Consider the following 14822-nt stretch of genomic DNA (forward strand, 5'->3'; position numbering starts at 1 on the left):
GCTTCTCGGGCCCCTCGAATACTGAGAACATTTATTCAAAGTAAACACGTCTGCCTGCTTGAAGCATTCAGAGTGGAAACGTAACTGATGGATGGCTCATTTGGAGATTCCGCGGGCGATACCACAGTCTTGGCAGCACATCGCAGTAGCGCGCACGCAAAAAAGCTACAATCCTGTAATCCAACCAGTCGTGAAGCGAACATAAAAGAACGTGGTGTGGTTGAAGTCACATAAAATTTTTTTATTGTTCGCCGCTAATAAAGCCGTCAGAGTATTTCGGTGCGCGCGCGCGAAAGCCGCACCAGCGCAGAGGCCCACTGCGAAGCAGACTAGAATTCTATTCTACTCCATTACCTCATCGACGCTATATACAGCTTCAATCAATGTAAAGGCAGGGTTTCTTTTTGTTTTTATGCAGTTGCCATGTCTACGCTGGCGGAATCACACAATTCACGCACTGCCGGCGCAGTGGCTGAGCGTGTGTACGACCTATCGGGAGCCTTTTATCTAAACGAGGAGGGAGGGGGAGTGGAGAGGAGGTGCGCGGAGAGGGCTTGCGCATGCGCAGTAAGGGTGGTCACGCCGCACACCACCACCACCGGATTGAACTCGGCCATAGGCTGCTTCGCATCTAAAAAACGCCAGGCCTCCGTGGAGCGCGCAGCAGTGACAGCGAAAGCTCGAAGAGCCGCCTTTTAAATGCGAAGCATTTCTTAGCGAACCTCTGGCACTTTAAGCGTTTCTATCTACGTATCTATCTATCTATCTATCTATCTATCTATCTATCTATCTATCTATCTATCTATCTATCTATCTATCTATCTATCTATCTATCTAGCCGCCTACGTCTGGGTGCTCTCATGATCGCCTCCTTAACATGGTGTAGACCAAAATTTGCATGGGAGGGTAGGAGGATTCGACGAATATGATTGCCGGGTCATGACATGAATAACTTTAAAATCCTGTCACGTACGTCGTCAAATCCTTTCCACTAGACACGTGCGGCACATACCCGTTTATCACGGGCCGCGGTGTACGGGTATGCGCCACAGGTGATTGACAGTTTATATGTACCTAGGCACGGCGAGAACAGACATTGGCAACTTAAATGCTAGAGCGTTAAGGAAAACCAACATCGGCAGCGTTGACTCAACGAATCGAAAAAATGAAAGTTAGGATCACAGCAGGAATCGAATCCAAGCATTCTGCGTGGCAATCAGGTATTCTACCACTGAGCCACGCCATGTCTATAAACGGGTCTGGAAAAACAGTCTACGCAGGAGTAATATCGGTGCAACGTCAATTGTGGTTGTGGGGCTGGCTATCTAATTTTAAAAGAAAGCAATAAACACTACATGATGCTCCTACGATGCGTACTCGTACGATACAGGCGTCATATCAGATCAACGTCTGTAGTTGCAGTGTTCGCTCCGCTTTTATAGCAGTGTCATAAACATTACGTTTGTATTCCTATGGTTCAGCAAGGTATATTGAAACATTGCTCGACCCCGGAGGATTACATTAACGAAAGGTACATATGATATCCACATCACCGCACCGTACAGTGCACTTTGTCCACCAGAACGACGCAGTGTCCTCTTCACGTCTTACGAGGCTGGGCGATGGCCTCATGCTGACCGAGGATGATGCCAGATTGATTGACAGCCGCTTTGTAGAATAGGCTACGTAGGGCACATACGCCCAGGTAGTCTACGAATACGACAAACACCATCCACTGATGTTGGTCTACGTAGCACTATCCAGGCCTACCAGCCTCGAAGGCCTATACCTCACCAACGCGAAGGGTGACTGAAGGTTCCGACATGTCGCCGGCTCTATCGACAGACAAATTGTCGACGAAGTGATCGAGGCATCCTCAATTTCCAACAGCTGTACTATATACCTCATACTTCACTACACATGAACCCCTCGTCTCCGCGATGACGACCGGATCCGATAACAGTCATGACCAGCTGCTGATGCTCACTGATCACGGTAATGATGCCCTTGTTCAAGAACTGTCAGGAACTTCTTGCACACATGGGCACGGGTTCGTGAAACGTGCGTGCGTTCTCGGGACACGTATAAGCACTACATATCAGCTTACCGCTTCTGGTGTTGGTAATACCCACGTTGCCATTGGCAGCGTTACCCAACCGTAAACAACTGGTTACATAACACATATGCGGCTCTTCAACTTATATTTGTGTGCGTATCAAATTTATACAAATCTTTAGCGCCATTTTGTAACGTGTCGCTCAGTAAAAAGTTACGCCACAGTCACCTACCCGCCGTATGCTTCGCATAACATCGACTCCCACGGTATACGTGGGATCTGCCGAATTTTTTTAGTGCCCATTGTAAACTCTCTTGGGAACACTAATACAACTACACATGCAAGGTATCCACTACGCAACAAATCACAATTTTTGTGAAGTAGGGAAGCACCCACTATGCAATTATTCGTATTTCTCCAGATAAGCGACGCTATCTCTACGCATCTGTGATGCATTATGTGAATTTTTTGATGCTGCACGTGGCCGATGATGATGAAGTTTTGTGGTTGACAACATTGCAGTGGTTGGGAAGCTTTAAACCACACACTCCTTGCACAATTAGCATTGTGTGACGACTAGTTGTTATTTTACTCTTCCGCCACGCTATATTACACATGTTAACGAGATTCCTTCTCCGACATGGCGCCTGTCTAGGGTCTTATTGCAAAGAGGTTTCAAGCAACAGCATGACTCTATGGTAAATACTCGAATGCCACATTGAGAGCCTAGGTTCAAATCGCATCTGGTCCTGGGTATTTTTGTCTCATTTCGCACGATAGCGGTTACTGACACCAGCGGCGGCGGCGAACAACTACTCTACACTGCAAAAAATCTGGCCCCTAAACACGGACAAAGCTGAAGGTATAGCGGTGCCGAGCACTTTTCCGCGATCCGAATTAAACGATTTCTCTAAAAAGGAGTCTTCTTACGAAGTGCTTTCGTTACCACAGATAAAACAAAGCACTCCGTCACTTTGTTTGAATGAGAGCACTGTTCCGTGACCAGAATAAAACAATTTCCTTCAAAGAAGGTCTTCTTACGTGCCTCCTACGTTAAGATACTAAAGAATGGTCTGCCCGTACTGTCCAATATAATACGGCACATTTGCCTTAATGCAAAATAACTGTTTTGTACCACAACTGCACCATAAAATCCCATAGAAGCTTTGCCACCTATGCAGGTGGCAGTCTCGGTATACGCTGGCAACAAGTGAGCGGAGGTCGACCAGTCCACTAGCCACATACGTCCACGTACACGTTCGGTATGGGTCTGTGGTTGTTGTTTCAAGCAGATGCTTCATGACGCATGAACCATAATTCCAATAGTTTTCCTCCACCTTCGTTCCTGAGCCAGCATCGTCGCATTGTTAAGGTCGAAGCTATAACCTGTCGTCTTGCAGTATTCAACAAGCTGTCTTAAAATGCGCTCCATGGGTGGCTTAAGCAACATTCCCACTTTGTGTTCTTTGAACGTCTTTGGCATTTTCCTGCCCAATTCGCCGATGTAAGTGGTGTCATGAACCCCACAACGTACTCTGTAGAATACCCTGCTCTAATCATCCGCAGGTGTGCGGTCTTTGGGCTTTGTGAACACATGTCCTAAGGACAAGGTATACACAAACACCGCCGAAGATTAGAGCGGGATCATCTACGAAGTACAATGTGGGGATTGCGACACAACTTGCATAGACGAAATGGGTTGAAGAAGGTAATCAAAGGTTAAAGAACACAAAGAGGATGTTGCGAAAACCACCCATGCAACATGTTCTAAGACGGAGCTTGTTGAACGCTGCTGAATGACAAGGCATAACTTTGACCTAATCAATTCGACGATGCTACCTCGTGTACAAAGGTCGGAGGAAAAGAAAAATCTTGGAATCATGGTTCATTCATCACGGCGCATTGGCTTGCAACAACAACAGCAGCCCTCTACGAGATGTTTACAAGGAAATGTGCGACTAATGGACTGGTCAAACTCCGCGTATATTTGGCAGCGTATACCGAGAATGTCGCCTGCATAGGTGGCAAAACTTTCATGTCATTTTGTTAATAATTGTTGTGTTAAGTCAAAGTAAACATTTTACAATCAAGCTACACATCCCGAGCTGGTAGATGTGGGGGTAGCATGCCATGTGTAGATGCACTGTACTGTGTGAACTTGCTGATGACGGAAGCATACCTGCTGCTTCATGCCAAATAAACAGTGAAGTACACTACTACATGCTTCTTTAAATGCCACTTTGGCAGATGTATTCAGGAACATATTTGTCAAAAGTGTTGCAAGCCTGCTTATGAAACTGTGTGCACGGCCCATGGACAGCTCCACTTCGCTCCTTTCTGTACGTCTGAAAAGGAATTGAAAGAAAACACCTAGAGCAACAGCAATGTTCAGAATTTATACACATTTAAACATTGCCATGGTGCATGTGCACATGGCCTCCCTTAGCATCACTGTTTCAGAAATCAAAAAAGCAGAAACGGTATTTTGCAGATATTTCTGGACTCGTTCTAATTATATGAAGAACAAGCAGCATGATTTCACGAAGACTTATTGCTATAGTACACAAGAACTCAGGGTTAAACACACTACGTTCTAACTGCAAGAGTATTTATTTACGTGCATTACCAATTCTATTCAATTATTGTCGTGATGTTGAAGCAAAAGTCTTAACAGTTACAATTTTCGTACTTAATGCTGCCGAGAAAGCCGAGAGTTATGTGGTTGAAGAAATGAAGAATTGCGCATGTATAAAATGGAATCGGCTCGCACAAGACGAGGCAAATTGTAGACCACTGCGAAGGGCTACTGCTGCAGTGCACATATAATAAGGCTGAAGATGACAAAGATTAAAGCGTAAACGTAAAGGATGAGAATTAAATTGAGAAGCAAGGCTTGCTGTCAATAGCTCTTGAATTCTATCAGAAAACAACATGACAGTTGTATATCCTGTACATCTTAACGCGACAAAAGTTGAGCTGAAGATGGCGGCTTGAATAAATGTCAAACCATTGAACAAAGCGTGTTGTTGGAGCCAATGTTTCAACAAATTGATGTGTCTAAGTTGTTGCAGCAACCTTGATGCAATTCGTTGCCCCTCTAAAGAGGAGTCCTCTTGTTGAATCACTAGCTCCAACAACATTCGTTGTTCAACAATTATTTCATGAGCTGCACATCTCGTTACATTCATTACAAACCTCTACTGTACCAAATGCTACTATGGCAATGATAGTGGGTGCAATACTTAAGCTGCAGTGTCATAAGCAGGTGACCGGCTATTCAACTCTTTAAATATACCAGATCCATAAAGACTGCAAACCATGAGGCAAGCACAACACAAAGAACAAGCGTAAGGAAATTGAAAGAGGTTAACTTTAATAAACGAGGTATGGAATTAGTCATCCCCATTTTAAGTATAAAAGGTGGTTTTTTAACGAACTCCTTTGCTGTTGAAAAAGATCATGCTGCTAAAAAGATCATACCTGTGGTCAAGTGCTAATTTCCAGGACGAAATTTCGTGATGCTGAGAGCATGCATTAAACTTTATGCACGATAAGCGTTAGGTGCAATGTCAGAGAGGTGGAGATGATTTAATGGATAGCAAATACTAAAAATGAAAAGCTCTGAGTAACTATCGCAAGAATAAGGACGAAGTAAGGAGGGAAGCATATGATAAGCTAGTGCAATGTCTGAAGCGAGTTAATCTTGTCTTAGAATATGCAGTCATAAAGTGAGATCCAGTAAGTAGGCGTCACATGCACTGATTGTGAGAGAGATATGGAAATGACGGACCACCTTTTAAATAAATGTAAAAGTGTCCACCCATGTACGTGTTGGGAACTAGCTCTCATGAAGCCGTAGGCTTAGAGAAAGATTGATAAAGATGAACACATCCGCAAGAGAAATCAGTAAAAGACGGATGGAGGATTGGTAGTGGAAAAGCAGCAAGAACAGCCAAAAACAAACTTGCAGGGTCTTTTGTACAATGCCGAAAAATAAGCTACCTATTATAAGTTTTTTTTAAGGAAAGAAATTTAATTCAGGTAGGAAAGGCATTAAGCCAATTCAAAAATTGAGCTTGGCCACTTGCATGTCAATGCTTCGCTTTAAAGGGAACACACATAGCATCCATCCATCTACAGATGTGAAACTGCGTCATGCAAGATAACTTATACAAAGTTATTGCTTTGAGCAACTAGAGCAAAATATTTCAGGATAGCACCTAACTGGGCTGGTTAGTACATGATTACAACGGGAACAAACAGCGCTGGGCACGGGACGGAAAAAAAAAGGTAGACGAAGGCGACAGCACCCTCGTCTATTGTTCTTTCTTCGTCCCGTGTCCAGCGCTGTTTGTTCCCGTTTTAATGCAGAATATTTCTTTCTTTAATCTGAAGGTGGCAGTGTTTCATGGCTAAAATAGTTTACTAATTTGCATTTCAAGTTACATTTTTTCAGCCATAAGGAAACACTGCAAAATGCTGAAGTTCTAATGTTAACATTTATCAGAAGAAAGACTAATTCTTTCGTATGGAATACCGAAGGTTGATTTCCAAAGTTCATTGCCTTTGTATTTTGTGCTGTTCCCTTATCATTTTCCTTAAGACGGTTGTATAGATGTTCTTGGTTTATCTTGTGTTTTGTATATGTTATGCTCCTGTTTTTGCTTAGCAAGATCATTTTATGTGTAACTTATCACTGTAGCCCACTTTGCAATACTGCTTACTGGTGTCAGCAGTATTGTCAAGTAATAAATAAATAAGTAAATAGATATCCACTTTGTCATAAAACTACTATAAAAACAAAATAATCAGAAACGTTCCACCCAAACTGTAACAGTCGGAAAAAATAGCTTTTGACCCATATTGCAGCTTAGCTTTTGCTATGTAGCATTCCAAACAGAAATGTCGCCAAGACATTATTGTGTGGTATACTTTGCTGGCAATTTATATTCCATTTAAAAAAAATATATACTGCTTGGTTGTAAGCAAGGAAAAATTTACTGAAGTGAATAATCCCTAGCCTGCACAGAGTCTCGTTCCTTGACCTTCGCTGCACAGCACATTGGCACAGGATTCACGCGGGTGCCCCTGTGCTGATATAGTGCAAGTCCAAATGTTGCAGATTTAAGCAATACTTCTGTCTGAAATACCATGCAAGAACAATGATGTGCTGTGCAGTGAAGGCAAAGCTCCAAGGAACTTCCCACAGCCTTGTTATTTTTCATTTGAAAAAATTATTTTTCGCTTGAAGATAATATTACACCTTAAAAACTTTGTCTAAATTATCGCACGAGGAAAGCACACTATGATGTGTAGGCAACATTTTAGCTGGGATTGCTACACAGTGAAAGAGAGCCCGCAATATGGGTTCAAACACTACTTCTTCCAAGTGCCAATTTGAAGACATTTTTGCTTCTTTTTGCCAGCAGCATTTTCAACCCTTGGTATATGCACTGAACGCATACTGTGAAAATATTTCACATGAAACATTCAGTCTTTTTTACAATATACTTAAAAATGGTGCATTTTGCAATGTTTCCTCACGACTGCAAATAGCATAAATTGAAATCAAAATAAATTCGACTATCATAGTCATGAAAGATTGGTGACTATGTTAAAGAAACAAATGCTTTGTAGTAATAGCTCGACGCAATAACCATGTGTCAATTAATTTGCCTGACACAGCTTCATTTCTGCATGCGAAGTTTGAAAGGTCTTTGCTGCATCATGCAATTCTTTCCCCGAAAATAACGCTTGAATGACTACTTCCCATACTGAAACATAACAGCACCAGTTTTACAAAATATTGGAAATGGTCAAAAAACGACCTGGCACACTGGCGTGAAATGACCCAAATAGGTACTAAAATAAAACAGTGTGCACTGTCAGACACTAAAATGAAGCACTAATCTGCTTGTATTGCTAAATTACTTCAAAATCCTGCTCTGAATAACTGCCCACAAGAAGTTGATTGCGAAAAATTTACTTTAACCTCTGACCTATTTTTATCTATCTCTAGTATAATGACTCCTAACCTTCGGCACACACACAAAGGCACAAAGCATTTCGTATGGTTCAATGCCTTCGAACAGTACGGAAGGTCATATGTTAAGAAATAGCGTAAAATCTGGACTAATTTTAACCAGCTATGTGTTTATAACATGCAAACATCGAGAAATACACAATAATTTAGTAACTCGCCCCCTCTAAAAGTGTTGCTGTCACAGCTCCAAATTCCATTCACGAGCTATACTGGCTAAAATATTAAAACACAGCTGAATTTCCATCACAACGGTGGATGCACACAAGTCTACACGAACAGGCATGCACTTTAGATTGACTTCACAAGCCAGATATCCGGTAATCCTGCCATTGGAGAACGTTACCAAGTGTATGAGCTGGACTACTACATAAGCTAAAATGGATGCTTGTGTGTGTTGGTATGACAGAGCGTAAACAAAGCAGTGCAGAAGACTGAGCACACGAGCACAGCACTGTTTGTGTCTTCCTTTTTCTTGTGCTCCGTCTATTGCGTTTTTTACACTAATGCATTAATTGTGGAAACAACTAGCTGCCGCAATTTGGTCATCTAGGTCGAACTTTTTGGGCCTTGTACCAGACTAAAGAGCTCTGTTGTGAAAGCAACAGGGTGTAACAATATTGCACTACAAATCAGGGAATACAAAGCATCGATAAGAATGTTCAGCCAAAATAAAAGGCTTCAGCAAAATGTTTAAGACACATACTCACAGGTTAATGCTCATTCACAGCTTCTACGGCAGCCCCATGATTTCTGTGCGTCCATCTGTGCGTGCCTTCCTTCCGCCTTTGGGCAAGTTCGTGTAGAATGTCTGCCAGGAAAACAAAAACATCAGAAAAAAGTCGACTTTTTTTAGCATGCCTCACATAACCCAAATGAACTTTTCTCTCCCCATGAGGTAGCTGTTTAGAAAGCATCCAAACAGCCTCTGCATTGTCTATGTATAGCTCATAACCAATAGGTAGCATCCAACACGACACCTGGTCATTGTCAAAGCATACGAGACAAGAAACTGAGACAAGTATAAGCAAAGAGCAAACGGCTATATTTCGCCATTATATTGTTTCCTAATCCAGCCCGATGCATTCATCGCTTAAATTTAATTTACACTGCTATATTGGTGTTCGCCCTAAACTTACTTTCCAAATAACTCACTAGATAACCTATTTCTCTTACGCACTATATGAATACATGTTAAAAAGATGGGGCATGCAAACATGGACACAAGAGAGTCAAGACACCTCAAATGCTGAGATCACTAACTGGAGGCTCATCACCTAATCTACCTTTACATTGTTGAGAGCGTAAATGCACGCCAAAATTCGATGAATGCAGTTTTGTACAAGCACATGAATGAAGAAATGCGTCCAATTGTCGAGGCCTGGCATATCGATAATGGCAGTGCACAAGAGAGCCAACCGTCGATTAACTAGCATAAAGAAGAAATCAAATGCTTGAGCAGTTATCTCTCACGTAGACTATCGCGCGTACCAGATTGATAGGTATCGCCTCTTGCCTGGGCATGCACAGATAAGTTTCTGTGTCTACTTTATTTTGTGCCACTGTCCACCTTTCCAGTTGGCGTTAGTGGTGTCTTGGTTTCTCTCTTGTGTCCATGTTTGCATGCCCTGCCTTTTTAACATGAATACCTACCAACCAGCTCAGCTGTCTGTTATACTAAATATGTGTACAATCTAGAATTACCACTCTGTCCACTTGCTGATGTAATAATAACAATGGGGTTCTGTATGTAAACGTGAAATTAAAAGCACAGGAACCTCTAGGATTTGCACCTCCACCGAAAGTGCAACCACTCCATCAAGGATCGAACCCGCACAGTTCAGATCAGCAGCTGACCATTATAACCACTGTATTGCAGCGGGGGATGTTCACTTGGTAATGTAGGTTAATGTTAAGGATTATGGAAAGAGCTGTAGGTTGAAGAAAGACATGCAATTAAGCAAGGAGCTGCAGACATTATGCAGTTTAGATGTTTCTGTAATCCAAAGGGCTGGTGCTCAGGGCATGCACCTAAGGAACTCCTGTTCAGCGTCTCTTTTCGAACCAAAGCTTAGCAGAATTGATGTTCCTGTCTAGATATGCCCCTGAAAACCACAGTTAAATAGCTGCAAAGTAAACACTAGAAGACAGAAAAAATCCATCACTTGTATGATATTAAACACATCAAGATGCAAATACACCAAACACCCTGGACTGTGAAACGCAATGATTGAAAAGATATCAGTTAAACAAAGCAGCATAGCAATGAACTTCCATGTAGCTGCCACACGGCAAAAAGCAGGTGGCTCTGGTGCCATGAAAAATCTATAATAACACTTGTTGAATATAGCAGGATGTTTTGTATGATAAATGTATAAATTACCACTCACAGAAGCTGACATGCTATTTTAAAAATCAGCATTGCAAAAAATAAAGCAAGAAAACCACGTGACGTGTGAATTTACCATTCATAATTTAAGGCTAAAGGGCCCCTAAACAACCCCAGAGTCTAAAATTTGTGACAACTGCACGCTTGTACAACGTCAACATGTTGTCACATGAATTTTTTCATTAAGTGGTGTAATAATGAAGCCACAGGGGATAGAACGAACATTCCAGCTGGTTTCAGTTTCTCGCTCAGCCTGACCGTCCTGAAGAGGGGCTTCCTCGATGTGCCACTGTGCCAGAGCGGTGCGGTGAGGAAGCACAGTAAAAGCACTGGCGAGATAAACCAATTCGCAACTCTTGTGGCAACCACAGATACTGCATCATCACAAAGCCAAAATGCCGTTTCGTATTGCAGAGGACTATTCAACAGTCAGCGTTACTTAATGTTGCTCATAGGCAACATTACACCACTTCGCTAGCAAAGAGGACTGGTCAAGCGCTGAAGAGGAGGTGCGGTTATTGTTTTTAGAAGTGGAGTGTCTGACATTCGGACAATGTGATTCCTGCGGCCCTCTGTACGAATTAGCGAGCTTGTTTGGGAGGTGTAAAAAAAAGAAGTCGGAGCTTGCTGACTGGCCCTTTAAGAGAATGTAAATATACACTAGAAGGAAGTACACTTGTAGACATATTACTATAAGCTATAAAAAACAGGCAATTAACATGCTCAATCCATGCAGCATAGGGATGTCTCACACCTTTGCAAGAACTTTACTATGGTGGCTGCATGTTTGTGTAGGCCAGAAGCAGCAGGCACGTGGCTTCCATGAATTTGACCCGTTCGTTGAAGGGAAACTGCTGCTCACATCCTTGTAGCACTGCTTTTTGAAGATGCTTCCTGCGATAACAAAATGACCACAACACAATTATGGTCTGCAAATATCCACAGATGACCTACATTGCTGCCCTTTCTCATTAAATTCAGCTCTAGACTAAACACTGCAATAGCGGCATCCTCCTACATTACAGGGCATCATACTGCTTTCCTTGGCCTGGTTTTTAGTTCAATAATTGTTTTCACCCATAACAGAATGTAGCACTAGTAAAGATTCGGTTGGGGAGGGTGCAGTCGTAAAGTGTGTATGCAAAGTAAGAATATGAAAAAAAAAACAATGGCATAATTTCACATGAGATATAACAATTATCATAATTCATGTAATGTCAGACACCAAGAAGTGTTTAATTGAGCAAGTTTTGACCTTAAGCTATCACAAAACAATGCCCTTTATGGAAAGTGGGATTTGCAGAGTGAACTCTGATGATGAAATTGGCTGCCTTTACTGGCTCTGTAGCTGCAAGTGCATTGCTAAAGCCGCTTGAATGCACTTAACAAGCCTGTGTAATGATATTGACAAATGTACAGAGAAGACAAACTCATTCGTTCTCACTTAGCTGCCATCACAGCAATATGTTGCTTCGTGTCAGGTTTCCTGGTATGCAGAATGCACGAACTTGGTGGCCGTGCCATACCACAATAAACATGATCGACATCTGCTCCAACTGCGTAAGTAGCTGGAAAGTGCTAAATTACACAATCAGCTGTACCATGCACACATAATGTAAATTCTAGCAGTGGCAACATTTCGCACCTCATAATAGCCTATGGGCATTGTACTCGTTGATGCTGCCAGCTGCATTCCCTGTTTTCATTTCTAGCATGCATAGCACATGCACACAAAGCACCCAATAACTGTGGGAAGCAGAGTAGATCGTCCGAGGTAATCAATAAAATTGATTGACAGGAATTCCACACATCACTCAAGCCTGTTGTTTAGCACAAGTGATGAGAATGTGCAGCCAAATGTACACAGCAAATTCAGTATTGGTCTTGAAGAATTGCAAGATAGGTTGAAGCTTTCCAGAAACAAATCGTATACAGTAAAGTCTGTCCCAGATACTGAAATCATGAAGTTATAAATTTTAAAGTGGGCCGCTATATTCTTCAAGCACCATGCATTGCATTTATGAAAACGCTAACATCCCTGTACAACAATGCGTGCTGCAAGAAGTCATAAACCTTAATATTGTCGCGACGTCAAGAGAGAGGTCGTAACGCCAAGATAGAGAGAATAACAGCGGGTCGGTCTTTTTAATACCGCGCGCCAGCGAGTTCTTCTTCTTTGTCCTTTCTGGCTCCTGTATAACGCGTATGAGCCTTTGCGCTGTCGTCTTCGTCTTTCTCATAGCACGCACGTGGCAATATTTTTGGCACAATGCCATTTCCCAGTACCACGTTTTACAGAAAGGCAACATTTTCCTTTGCAAAACTAAGCCATGTTCCCAGGCAAAATGCACTGTCCATGGTGACAAACATGAAGTACGCTCTTCTATACAGCTTAGCTGGTTTACTGGAACTAAAAGCTACGGTAACGCTGTCTTAATTGAACTGGCTAGCAAGAGCCTTCTCGCTGCTGTTTATGTGAAGTAATTTCACCTTGGTGGAACGTCACAAGAGTAAGTGGCACATAATAATGAGTGCGAAAACACAGTAACAGGTTGTGCAACGGCTACCAGGTATGCCCATTCGTGGAAACTGTGGGCTCTTCCTCTAAATGAACCAGTTGGAAATAACCCTTTTGCATGAATAAACTTAAGTTGGTTGCTGGCATACATAACATTGTTACTCTGCATTTCCATCTCATTTATCTAGCGCTCATTGTTTCCCTTCGACATGACTAGCTTAAAACAAGATTCTTCTTCATTAAATGGAACTTTGTACATTACCTTTACGTTGGCTACAGATGCTTATTTCTTCTGCCTGAATAAGCACCTCCTATAGCATACTTGCCTCAGCCACCTTCTGGACTGCATGGTCAGCACTCCACTGTTTGTCGAGGCACTGCTGTTTGCTACCTGCAGTACGTTGCAAAAAACTTCAGCATTAAAAAAAAAAAAAAAGATTAAGAAAAGCCGAACCAGGTGTGCCAGCAGCACCTTGCCCTTTGAGGAGGGAGGAAGAGCTCTGATAAATGGCTAATTCAAGACAAGCGTCGTTCTTCACAAGCTATTATTATGCGATGAGAGGTGGGACTTCAATACACGGACGCACATATAGTGCTAAAAGCAATTGAAAATTCAGCTGAAAGTACGGATTGTCAAATTAGGTGAACGTGCATAAAGGATAAAAATGGGGCAAACCAATTGAACAAAATACAATGTCATGCTGCAGAAATTGCATTTTTAGCAAATCTATGTTATCTATTGCTTGAAAGATGATAAGCAATGTCCAAGAATGCTAACCTAAACGCTTTTGAGGGTCACGTTACTTAATGACAAATAAAATGCACGCCTAAAGAAAACATCCCTAAATACACTTTATTTCTCCCACTGTACCGACTCACGATTCACACGGTGGCTGATGATTATTCCTTCAGAGCTCGTGCGAACGAAATGGATGTTGAAGCTTCGGTTTCACGGCGTTACTCCAAGTAATTTGTCAAGAGACATGCATAAAACGCATGACAATGGTGAGCCTGACAAAAATGTTGTCTCCTTTCAGCAAATATTAGCGTAGAGCAGTGCGTGCAAGCGAGCTAATTACCAAAACTTTATAACACTACCGACTACGTTCTTGACAAATGTCATGCGCGAGCCCAATCCTCACAACTACAACCGCATACACTACCAACACGTTATGCGATTTTCTTCGGCGACAAGGCGTACTACAATAACAATAACTCATAATGTACGAAGCGTAACGTTCACTTACCTCTGGCAATAAAAAATACGCTGGCAGCGTACACTGCTAGATGACCGCCGGTTTCCAATGGTGCGCCAAGCGAGGAATCGCCGAGCTACCGGCCGTCCCCGAGCGTCAAAGCATTTTCCAGGGCGACAGAACGCGTCGTCGACAAAAGATTGCGGCGCTGCTACTCACTGACGTGCGGAAACATTTGAAGGTGTTCTTCAAAACTATGAATCGCGTCCGTCGGTCACACCGAACAAAGCAGTCGCAGAGATTGAAGTCGCACGGTCGGCATCTGGTGACTATTTGCCTGGTACCGCGTATACTTGCGCTTACGTCAGTAACCACGAAATACAACACACAATACACACAATGCGAGGCAGCGCGTTAAAAGTCGACCGCACAAACAGAACTCGGCACGACGATCACACGAACGCAGAACTATACGTATACGGGCTAGGAAGGTCTCCTTAGTGTCGTGAGCGCGCCTGCCAGGTGGAAAGATTGCGCGATCCAGCGTGCAGACGGCGCTGCCGCTCGCTGGCGTGCTTTCGCGCGTGTGAGCCTGCGCTCTGTGAAGTTCTCATGAACGCATA

The 14822-nt window shown here is 42.7% G+C and overlaps 1 long non-coding RNA gene across 1 annotated transcript; it reads right to left on the reverse strand.

Moving 5' to 3' along the window:
• Window positions 1-2929: 2929 nt before the first annotated feature.
• LOC125756472 (uncharacterized) lies at window positions 2930-14394 on the reverse strand. Its single transcript, XR_007414530.1, has 5 exons — window positions 14251-14394; window positions 13266-13394; window positions 11240-11379; window positions 8807-8907; window positions 2930-4401 (listed from the first exon to the last, which is right to left on the reverse strand). It is a non-coding gene; the product is annotated as an uncharacterized LOC125756472 (long non-coding RNA).
• Between the last annotated feature and the right edge of the window lie 428 nt (window positions 14395-14822).

Source organism: Rhipicephalus sanguineus, unplaced genomic scaffold (assembly GCF_013339695.2).
Source record: "Rhipicephalus sanguineus isolate Rsan-2018 unplaced genomic scaffold, BIME_Rsan_1.4 Seq10031, whole genome shotgun sequence".
Classification (NCBI taxonomy): domain Eukaryota; kingdom Metazoa; phylum Arthropoda; class Arachnida; order Ixodida; family Ixodidae; genus Rhipicephalus; species Rhipicephalus sanguineus.